The 8,955-nt window shown below is 43.3% G+C and overlaps 1 pseudogene; it reads right to left on the bottom strand.

Moving 5' to 3' along the window:
* Window positions 1-662: 662 nt before the first annotated feature.
* LOC118549626 (ferritin light chain pseudogene) lies at window positions 663-1,178 on the bottom strand (annotated as a pseudogene).
* Window positions 1,179-8,955: the final 7,777 nt, after the last annotated feature.

Here is an 8,955-nt window from a genome sequence, read left to right as displayed (position 1 = left end):
TAAAGAAAACAAAAACACTAACTCAAAATGATAGATGTGCCTTCACTTTTGTCACAGCATTATTTCAAATAGCCAAGATATGGAAACAAGCTAAGTGTCCTTTGATGGAAGAATGGATAATGACGTGGTGTAGAATATTTACCCAGTCATAAAAAAGAATGAAATCTTGCCTTTTGTGACAGCATGGGTAGACCTTGAGGGCATTAATACTAAGTGAAATAAATCAGACATAGAAAGACAAATACCCTACGATCTCACGTCTATGTAGAATCTTTTTTTTTTTTTTTCCCTGCAAAAAGCTTTATTATTTCCATTTGGTCCACGGCTTGGGAGAGGGCTCCAGGGGTGGTTAAAAAGCTGCCTGGTGGGGCACCTGAGTGGCTAAGTTTTTAAGCATCTGCCTTTGGCTCAGGTCATGATCCCAGGGTCCTGGGATCGAGCCCCGCATCGGGCTCCCTGCTCAGCGGGAAGCCTGTTTCTCCCTCTCACACTCCCCCTGCTTGTGTTCCCTCTCTCGCTGTGTCTCTCTCTGTCAAATAAATAAATAAAATCTTAAAAAAAAAAAAAAGTTGCCTAGTGGCTGCAGGAGAGCTTCAGGCACAAGCCCTGGCACCAGGGGGATGCCAGAGGGGCCCCTCAAAGGCTGCTGGGCTCCAGAGCTCCTAGTCGTGCTTGAGAGTGAGCCTTTTGAAGAGCTACTCACCTGGGACCACCCAGGCTACAGAGGTTAGTCAGGTGGTGGCTCATTTTTTGGATGAGTTTCACCTCCTCATCTAGAAGTGGTTCTCCAGGAAGTCACAGAGATGGGGGTCTGCATGGGCAGAACCCAGAGCATGCAGATCCAAAAGGGCCTGATTCAGGCTCTTTTCCAGAACCAGGGCAGCTTCCATGGTGTCCAGGACTTTGCCCCTCTCATCTTGGGACCGCTTCTGCACTTCCTGGAAGAGGATGCAGCTGCAGCACTGGTTTTGCATCTTCAAGAGACGCTTAGCTCCCTCGTGCTTCCCTTCCACTGACTTGTGGAAGAAGTGGCCCGTGTCCTCCAGAGCTACATTATCACCTTCAAAATGGAAGCCCAGAGAGACGTAGGTGTAGGAAGCCCGCAGATGCATGTTGACCAGGCAGCTGATGGTGGCCTCCACCTTGTTGGACTAATTCTGACAAATCTGGGTGCTCATGGTTGATTGGTAATGAGCTAAGCTTAAAATAGGGTGTTAGCCGGTCCCGGAGGCAGAGGATGGCCAAGAAGATGGCTCTGAAAGTTAACACTGGAAAAAAGGTTGGAAGGTGGTAGGAGGCTGGTAGAAGGGGCGTCTCTGGGTTTGTTCTGTCCAAACACTGTTGAAGCAAGAGACAGAGCCACAGGACCACTGGGCACACTGCCTCACTTGTATGTAGAATCTTTAAAAACATAATAATAATAATCATCTCATAGATTATAGGTTGCCAGAGGAAGGGGGTGAAAGGTGGGTGAATTGGGTGAAGGGAGTCAAAAGATACAAACTATTAGTTATAAAATAAGTAAGTCATGAGGATATAATGCACAGCGTGGCAACTATAGTTAATAATACTATATTGCATGTTTGAAAGTTGCTAAGAGAGTAAATCTTAAAAGTCCTCTCAAGAAAAAAGAATTCTGCAACTGGGGCGCCTGGGTGGCTCAGTCGTTAAGCGTCTGCCTTCAGCTCGGGTAATGATCCCAGGGTCCTGGGATCGAGCCCTGCATCCGGCTCCCTGCTTGGCGGGAAGCCTGCTTCTCCCTCTCCCTCTCCCACTCCCTCTCCCACTCCCCTTGCTTGTGTGTGTCTCTCTCTGTCAAATAAATAAAATCTTAAAAAAAAAAATTCTGCAACTATATGTGGTGACAGATATTAACTAGATTTATTGTGGTGATAATTTTGCAATATATACAAATATCAAATCATTATGTCATATACCTGAAACTAAGATAATGTTTTATGTCAATTATACTTTAATTTTAAAAAAAGACATGAATGGGCGCCTGGGTGGCTCAATTGGTTAAAGCATCTGACTCTTGCTTTCAGTGTAGGTCATGATCTTGGGGTCATGAGATCGAGCCCCACATCAGGCTCAGCACAGAGTCTACTTGAGATTCTGTCTCTCTCCCTCTGCCCCTCCCCCCGCCCATGCACATGCATGTCCTCGCTCTCTCAAATAAATAAATCTTTTTTAAAAAAGACATGAATGGAGAAATTGGGGTATATTCATATAAGGACAAACTATTCAGCAATAAAAAAGAAAGAATTATTGATATATACAACAAAATAGTTGAATCTCAGAAAAATTCTGCAGAATGAAAAAAGGCAGGTAAGGAGCGTCTGGGTGGCTCAGTCGGTTAAGCATCTGCCTTCGGCTCAGGTCATGATCCTGGAGTCCGGGGATCAAGCTCCACATAGGTCTCCCTGCTCACTGGAGAGTCTGCTTCTCCCTCTCCCTCTGCTCCTCCCCCTGCTTGTGCTCTCTCTCTCCCTCTTCCTCTCTCTCTCAAATAAATAATTAAAATCTTAAAAAAAAAAGAAAATCTCTTCTTAAAATAAAAGAAAAAAGGCAGACAAAAGAATATATGGCTTAATCTATTCATATAAAATTGTAGAAAATGCAAAGTGGCAGAAAGTAAATGAATGGTTTCCTGGGTATGTAAGTAGAGGGAGAGATTACAAAGAGGTACAAGAAACTTTTGGAGTGGATGGAAATGTTATTTTGACTGTGGTGATGAATACATATATCAAAATTGACATATTACATATATCAAATTTATTTTATTTTATTTTTTTTTTTATTTTTTTAAGATTTTATTTATTTATTCGAGAGAGAGAATGAGAGAGAGAGAGCATGAGAGGGGGGAGGGTCAGAGGGAGAAGCAGACTCCCTGCCGAGCAGGGAGCCCGATGCGGGACTCGATCCTGGGACTCCAGGATCATGACCTGAGCTGAAGGCAGTCGCTTAACCAACTGAGCCACCCAGGCGCCCTCAAATTTTTTTATTTTAAATGAGTAGTTTGGTATATTGATAAATCAATAAAGCTGGGGGAGAGGTGATTAAAGAAGAAAATTATTATTGTTTTAATTTCTTATAGAACGGTTTGTGATTTTTTCAAAGAGCAGCTTGTTTTCCATAATTCAAGAGAATTCACTTAATTAGGTCAGTTTTATAATTTCTCAATTTTGACCGTAAGTGGTTTTCACAACACTGACACCTTTATTTTTAAATCTGGACACTTTAAAAAGGCTGAGGAGAGTGTCATGATTCTTTCTCAGTAAGTGGCCTATGTGTCTCAAATGTCTTTGTTTGCAGATTTCTTTTTTCTTTTTTTTTAAGTAGGCTCCATGCCCCGCGTGGAGCCCAAAGTGGGGCTTGAACTTACAACCGTGAGATAAGGGCCTGAGCTGAGATCAAGAGTTGGGGATGCTTAACTGACTGAGCCATCCAGGCGCCCCTATTTGCAGGATTTCTAAGAGGAATAAACTACTCTCATTGTACCCAGCATTTTATAAGGGCTACAAGAAACCATGAATTGCTCATAGACTATTTTAAAGGAAGAGAGTCTATTGTAAAGCTATGCTTAGACTAAAATTGGAACTGGATTTCCAACTGGAAAGTCATCAAGATCTGAGGCAACTCTAGGAATTAGCTACCCTTTCAGTCTTCCTTGTGGGTAGCGTCTCTTTTTCTTTTATAGGAACTTTTTCTCTCTGCATGTCTGTTCTGTTCTCCTCCCTCTACTCATTGTTTTATCTTTCTAAAGTATCTTCAGTTTGCTCCTCCAGATCCACTTTTCATCCTTCACCACAGGGCTCTCTTTCCTGAAATCCTGACCTGTACAGAATGAGGTCAGTGTATTTATCCTCCTAGCTCCCTCCTTGCAAGGTCACTTTAGGCACACTGTCCCTCAACCGAAGATCACTGCTCCTCTCAAAGTGACTCACTCGACACCACTTTCCCCACCAACCTCTTCTTTCCCATGTCCCTTCAGGTCTAGGGGTGGTAAAAGCTCCCTTGCTACCCAGATTACCTTCCTCTACTATTCTATAGCTCCCTTACACTCTGCCCACACATTTCTAATTAGTTCCTTTGTAGCTAAACTCTCCTCAGCTTGTCATTTGCACATGTCTTTTGTTTCTTGTTAGAACCCTGAGTTACATATTTGTTTATCTTGTTTTTTTTGTGTGTTTTATTTCACAGCTTCTGCTTTGGTTTGCCATGATCCAAAGCCTCCCATTCTACCCATTCTACCCTTCCCTAACATTCTCTGTATTCGCAAATTCCAATATCTAAGTGGGAAAATCTCAGGCAAGTGTCTTACTTTGTTTCAGGCTGTGTGGGAGGTCCCAGGCTAGCTGAAGGACTAGCAGCTCTTAGGACAGTTGGCTGTCTCTGGGCCACACGTCTGAGGAGGGGAAGTATGCGAGAGAAAAATAGCATAGTACAAATTACCCTGTCCTCAGAAACCATGAGTGAGACGATTTCTCTTAGAAAGTACTTTGAGTATGGGCAGGTACAATATTTAACATAAAAAAATTTAAAGATGAATAAAATATTCTGGTTATTCTTAACCATGCTGATATTTTGTAGTGTGCTAATATCTATCCTCCTTTGGCCTTATCACATTAAGTTTGCTTGTCCTCATTATTTATAATGACCCAGAGGAATCCAAGATGAGGTTGATTGAAATCATGGGTCTCAACAGGATAGCATAGGCAGCTGAAGTACCAGAAATAATTCAGGCTTTAAAGCCAAGTAAGCTTGGATCGAAACCTTAAAGTTACAACTTATTTGTTTTATTACTCTAAACTTCCATTTCCTCATCTATAAGATAAGTATAATTATATCCACCTTATAGAGTTGTTATGTAGATTAATGAGAATACATCTAAAGCATAAAACAGTAGATACTCAGTAAATAGTAGTTATTATGATCTCACACGCTTGTTTTATTTTTTTTTAAAGATTTTATTTATTTATTTGACAGAGAGAGACACAGCGAGAGAGGGAACACAAGTGGGGGGAGTGGGAGAGGGAGAAGCAGGCCTCCCACTGAGCAGGGAGCCCGATGCGGGGCTCGATCCCAGGATCCCGGGATCATGACCTGAGCCGAAGTAAGACGCTTAATGACCGAGCCACCCAGGCGCCCTCATACACTTGTTTTAATTAAACATTCACAGCAAAAGCTTTTGGCTTAATTTAGAATCATTTTTAAAAGGAGGGGAGAAGAAAAAAGAAAGCAGATCATTACTCCTTTCCCTAGCTTTCCCTGCTCAGCTGCAGGTACCTAAGACATGGCTGTTGTGAGCCCTGTTATAGCAGATTCTGGAGTCAATCCACACCATCCCTAATGACAGGTTAGAAATAGCACTTCCCCCAGCAAACGAGTCTGACATCAATCTTACTCTGGAAAACGTATCCTCTGTGCCTACTATATGCCTTTTCCTCAACTCTCAATTGTTTTGACCAGTTTGTAGAATTTTTACTTTGACTGGTGATTTGCATCATTCCCTCCCTTAGGACCAGAATCCTAACTTAAACTTTAAACCTGGCTGTCTGGGGCCCCCCAAAATCTGCTTAGTCTAGCACTTGGCAGTTTCTTCTCCCGGGAGCTGATCCAACCTTTGTATCCCCAGCTGATTGCCAGGGACCTATTTCAAACTGGAAAGACCCCTACTAACCCCACTTCTATTCTTATTTGACCCGAGCCAGTTTGGCAAATAGGTTTCATATCAGGTAACAGCAACTTACGGGCGGTCGCTGGCTGCCTGGAGCACTGTGCCTAAAAGGACTGTGGGGCCTTTTCTGGGTGAAGTAAGAAAGAGAACCATAATTGACCAAGGAAGTCTGCCTTCAGGGCAAGATTGGGAAATGCGGAAGGAAAAGGTGGTGGCACGTAGGCCATGCATTTGCCAACCTTGGCTTAGAGATTCCTGCTGCCTGATCCCCATACCAGAGTCCTTTTGCGTTAATGCCAGCCATTAAGCCGGAGTTTTTCCACGTGCTCTTGAACCTTGTGATCTAGACTGAGGTTACCGTCATGGAGGTGGCCTTTCCAGCAACCAGTTGGCCGTGACTGCCAGTCAGTGTTCTTTTCAAGGGCAGGGTAGCTGAGTCTATATAACTTCTCCCTTTTAGACCTAGGCTGCTGTAACGGCTTCTCACTATTACAAGCCCTGGGCTACTTTGCTATCATTTTCTTTTTTTTTTTTTAAGATTTTATTTATTTATTTGACAGAGAGACAGCAGAGAGGGAACACAAGCAGGGGGAGTGGGAGAGGGAGAAGCAGGCTTCCCGCGGAGCAGGGAGCCCGATGCGGGGCTTGATCCCAGGACCCCGGGATCATGACCTGAGCCGAAGGCAGACGCTTAACGACTGAGCCACCTGGGCACCCCATTTTGCTATCATTTGTGATTCCCCTACACCCCACCTACACCTTTATAAATGGTCTCCCCTTGAGTTATCCTATTTCGAGTGTGCCATCAGTTTTCTGTTGGTACCCTAAGACAAGTACTTACTATGTACCAGGCACTGAGGATACAACAGTAAACAAAAAGATAAAAATTCCCACTTTCTGGAGATTACACTCTAGCCAGCCTCAAAATGTCTTATAGGCAGAGACGCCTGGGTGGCTCAGTCGTTAAGCATCTGCCTTTGGCTCGGGTCATGATCCCAGAGTCCTGGGATCGAGTCCCGCATTGGGCTCCCTGCTCAGTGGGGAGCCTGCTTCTCCTTCTGCCTGCTCTGTCTGCCAATCCCCCTGCTTGTTCTCTCACTCTCTGACAAATAAAATCTTAAAAAAAAAAAAAGTGTCTTACAGGCAAGCCTGCCTAAGTTATAGCCCTGCCAGTCTGAAGTTTATCTGCCTGTCTTGTCATTCGTCACAATTAAGGAAATGCACACCTGTGCCTGCAAGCGTATTTTTGTGCAAACCCCTAAAGTAAGGACCTCAGAAAATCCCAAGGGTAGGTGATGAGGGAACAGAAGGCCAGCTGAGGGCAAAGCACAAGCTGACACCCAGCAACCTCCCCCCACCCCACTCCTGGGTGGGACATGTGTGACATTCCTCCAGGAAACTTCCAACTCTCTTTTTTTTTTTTTAAGATGTTATTTATTTATTTGACAGAGAGAGAGAGACAGGCAGAGGGAGAAGGAGAAGCAGGCTCCCCGATGAGCAGAGAGCCTGATGCTGGACTCGATCCCATGATCATGACCTGAGCTGAAGGCAGACGCTTAACTGACTGAGCCACCCAGGCGCCCCTTCTTCCAACTATCTTAATGTTAATGTTGTGCTAGAGGGAAAAACAACCTTAGCTTGATAATAGCAAGGTCTCCAGTATCCTGAGGGTCTTCTTTAGTATATGAAAGTCCTTTTGGACACCTCCCTTTTTCCTTAGCTCCCCTAAACCCATAGTATATAATCAGCCATTCCTCACAACCCCAGGGCAGCAGCTCTTTCTGCCCATGGGTCCTGTCCCTGTGCTTTAATAAAACCACCTTTTTGCATCAAAAAGGTCGGCTCCGGACCTCACCAACCTTCGGAAACTGCATCAGTAGGGATTCTCAGACTTCCTGAAATCTTTCATGTGTTGCCTTCATTTATTCAACAAATATTTATTTAATTAATTTATTTATTTTTAAAGATTTTATTTATTTATTTGACAGAGAGATAGAGAGAGAACACAAGTAGGCAGAGAAGCAGGCAGAGGGAGAGGGAGAAGCAGGCTTCCCGCAGAGCAGGGAGCCTCATGCGGGACTCAATCCCAGGACCCTGGGATCTTGACCTGAGCCGAAGGCAGCCGCTTAACCGACTGAGCCACCCAGGCACCCCCAACAAATATTTATTAAGAGCCTAAGTGCTCAACATATGTTAGTTGCCTTACTGTGTTAAAGGTATCATGCTATACCCTGAGAGGTAGGGGGAGGGTAAGAAAAAGAAGGGTACAAAGATGAGAAGGATAGGCTGTGTGAGAAAAGACTCATAAACAATCACCGCACAATATAAAAGGGCTATAATAGAGGTTTTTGAGAGGTGCTATGAGAGTATAGAGAAGAGAATGACTTAATTCATTTTGGAGATTGGGAAAGGCTTCTCTGAGGTCATGTTTGATCTGAGCTTAGATGGATAAGTAAATACTTTTCCAGAAAGAGGAAAATGGAATGATGTTTAGGAAGAGGAAAGAAGTTATGAAAAGTTCTAAAGGTGTGTCAGAAAATAGTTTGCTCTGCAAGGTAGAATACCATGTTGGGGATGGTGGCAAGGAATGGACTGGAAAAGGTATGCAGGGTCCAGATTTTGAAGGAGGATAGTATTTGAAGAGTTTGGAGTTTATTCTAGCAAGTAACAGGAAACTCTTCAAAGAATTTTAAACAGAGAAGTGAAAAAAATAAGATTATGTTTTAGAAAGAAAATGGGGACAGTAGTGGATATGGAAAAAGATGAAAAAACATGGAGAACACATAGACTTTTATTGTAACAGTATAGGAGAGAAATGATGAGGGCCTACATTAAAACCATGACAATGAGAATGGACAGATAGGGAGTAAACTTCATTGATAATTAGGAGGTGGAATCAAAAGGTTCAAATGATTTATTACATGTGGATAAAGATGGAAAGGGAAAAGACCAAAATGATGCAAAATAGATGGAAGACTAGTCACTAATTTGGTAAAACAGAGAAAGAGAAATTGAAATCTGTCTCGTCAAAGGAGAAACCAACAAGCAGCAAGCTGATTGCTGCAGAAACTGTAAAATGTCAGTAACTGAAGGTACCGGGTGTGTTAGAAGCTAAGGAGTGAGCTGAAAACAGGTAAGTTGATAGTCTAATATACAAAGAATGTTGGGCCCACAGGTCCCTTCTGTCCTCTGGCAGGGTCAGCAAGTATCCCTTCTCTAGCAACCTGCTGTTGAACTGAACTAGAAAGGCCTTAAGGTCAGAGATATTAGGCAAA

The sequence above is a fragment of the Halichoerus grypus genome, chromosome 7 (genome assembly GCF_964656455.1).
Source record: "Halichoerus grypus chromosome 7, mHalGry1.hap1.1, whole genome shotgun sequence".
NCBI classification, from domain to species: Eukaryota; Metazoa; Chordata; class Mammalia; order Carnivora; family Phocidae; genus Halichoerus; species Halichoerus grypus.
Note: the sequence above shows the minus strand (reverse complement) of the source record. Positions and strands in the feature narration are given on the sequence as shown.